Genomic DNA, 2,796 nt, shown 5'->3' with positions numbered 1-2,796 from the left:
AGTATATAAGTAGGGTGGGGAAGGGAAAAGTGTGTATGTGTGTGTGGGAGGGGTGGAGGTGTCCAGAGAAACAGCCTAGTTGAATGTGGGTGTATGAGAGGAGAGGAGGGAGGAGCTAAGAAGTCTGAAAAACAGGTTTCTGTGTAGGAGAAGGGGGAGAGAAAAAGAGAAAAAAAATGGAGATGGAGGGGGAGACAGACCCCAGTTTCTCCTTAGGGCTCCATTCCCTGTGCCATGTAGTCAGCAGCCCCAGCACTGAGCGTCTAGATGGGAGGGCCCGAGCCTGTCTGCCCTTCTCCATCTTGTGCTTCTGTGCTTGGGGTTTGTCCTTTGGAAGCTCAAGTCATCTTCAAGAGTTGCCTTTTGACGGCCCCCAGCCCCGTGACCCTGAGGGGCGAGATCAGTTGGAGGTGTTGGTTCCTCTGTTGGGGACGTCAGTGAAGATGGATCCACAGCCTCCTGCCAGCCACCATTGGCCCTTGTCTCCCGAGGGCTGAGTGTACACCTGTCTCCCCCGAGGTTGTCCCCGTAGCACCCAGGCTACAAGAAATGTCGCTGTAGTTCCACCTGGGAAGCAGCCTAGGAATCTCCGTTGAGCCAGGGCATCCCCACAAACATGTCTCCAGATCCTGAGAGATTGAAGGAGCTGCCAGAACCTGCAGAGGAAGGGGACGTAGGGGAGTTGGTGCAGCTGTGGCACCCCCGGATGACAGACACAGAAAACTTGACTGCATAGATGTTCGCCTTCTCTTGGAACTTTCCAATATTTTTTTCCTTATAGTGAATCTGTTTGCTGCCAAACCAGTTGGAGACCTGAGAGACAATGATGCCACACTTCTTGGCGAGCTCCTCCTTGGCCTCCTCACTAAGATATGGGTTATTCAGGTTCGAGAAGAAATACTCGTTGAGGACCTCCGTGGCCTGTTTGCTGAAGTTACGGCGTTTACGTCTGGCATCCAGGAAGTGGGGAACGCAGGATCATGACGGCCTCGCAGGTGCTCTGGTCCAGCTGCATCTGGATGGCACTGAACTTCCGGTGGATGGTGCTCACCACGTGCTCCCTGGGACTCACGTATCAAGATTCTAACTGATTTGGGCTTTAAATTATGTTATTTTTGTCCTGGCTGTTCCTCTCAAGCGGTTTGGTCTCGATTCAAATACCACTTACGTATAAAACATTTCATCGGCCATCCTGTCACTATTAGTCCACTTGGAATCCAACGATCAAATACTATATATTGGTTGGCCTAAACAATAGAAATTAATGTTTCAGAAGTAATGATACCTGGAATCCCATATTCAAGGTGCCAGCAAGATTGATTTTAGGTGGAGGCGCTCATCTGACATAAATGACTTTCTTCTTAACTTGCTCTCTTTTGAACTTGTTTTCAGAGACTTTGGAAAGGGAAAAAGATACAGCAATAGAGATAGAGAGTGGTTTGGTGTCTCTTCATAGTATCACTAATTCCAATGAATTAATTCCAGTGTTCCTCCTTCATAACTTCATGTAGGTCTCATTTCATTCAAAAGGACCCAGTTTCAAATGTCATGTTGCGGTTAGGGCTTCAATATATGAATAGGCGTAAGCACATAACATTATCCAAAATAGTTGATGAAACAACACCCTACCATTCATCACACTACCATGTTTTATACTTTCCAGAGGAGTTTCTATCACTTCTAAACTGATCTTGCTTCTATATATGCCTATTTATTTAATAGCTATTTTCCTGTGCTAGAATGCAAATTAGAGTAGAGATTATATCTCATTTCCTTGATCACTGATGCATCTGTTGTACAGAGAATAGTGTCTGGCACCTATTCAGGGCCTCATAAATTAAATAAATTTAAGTAAGTGATCAATTGATCCTAAGGTTGATTACTTGATAATTGATCAATTAGTTAAATGATTAATTATATGACCTCCATGATCACTGTAATTTCCGTAAAGGGAATTGAGTATGTTTTAAGGTGGAATTTATAATGTTTGGAGTGTTTATACTGACACAATACTCTTCTCAGAAGCTCCAGAGTTGTTTGTGTCTATTGCAATTTCTGGTGTTTTCTAACTTCTTTTAAAAGTTATTTTAGTATGAGTTTTATTCTTCTGCACTTCCTGCCCAAGCTAGGCAAAGACTAACCCTACATTTCTTATTCAACTAAAATAATAGAATATAGTCACTATCAACAAGTCGACTAATCCATTTTCCTTTGGAAAACAATATAATTCAAACATGTTTACAATGTTCCCTGGAAAGAAGCATCAAGTTTTTAATAAAGTGTTTCATATAGATAATACAGTTTAAATGTGGTCACAGATGGGAGAAACCATAAGTCTTAAAGGATGATGACAATTTAGATAGGCCAGGAGGGAAAGAGAAATGTTTCCATTGCTAGAAACAGAAAAATGGCATGAGAAAGATACCGGAGGTGTGCATAAGCCATATGTTGATGTATATACTGACATTGGTAAAACAACAGCACTTAATAAATCTGTTACTGAGTTCCTTGGTACCTGCCTCTTACTGTATGGGGCTAATCACTGATTGGGAACAACAAGGGTGACTTCACATTGATGTATGGGGTCAGTCACTATTTTCCCCTCAGTTTTTTTGTTTGTTTATTTGCTTGTTTGTTGTTGGCTTTGGGAGAGAGTGCCCTGAAAGTGCCTTCGTTAAACTACTTGCACTGTCATGATGGGCTCTTGGTAAAGGAAGTCTCCGAGACAGTGGCCATGGGCTGGAAGGAGTGAGCATTGGATCTTTGAGCTCCCATTCCACTTTTTAAAAACATTTG

General features: G+C 42.9%; 1 pseudogene; it reads right to left on the bottom strand.

The window, feature by feature from the left end:
• Positions 1-240: 240 nt before the first annotated feature.
• LOC101522079 (pre-B-cell leukemia transcription factor 2-like) lies at positions 241-1,191 on the bottom strand (annotated as a pseudogene).
• Positions 1,192-2,796: the final 1,605 nt, after the last annotated feature.

This window comes from Ochotona princeps, chromosome X, assembly GCF_030435755.1.
Source record: "Ochotona princeps isolate mOchPri1 chromosome X, mOchPri1.hap1, whole genome shotgun sequence".
Taxonomy (NCBI): domain Eukaryota; kingdom Metazoa; phylum Chordata; class Mammalia; order Lagomorpha; family Ochotonidae; genus Ochotona; species Ochotona princeps.
This window is presented reverse-complemented; position numbering and strand designations above follow the sequence as displayed.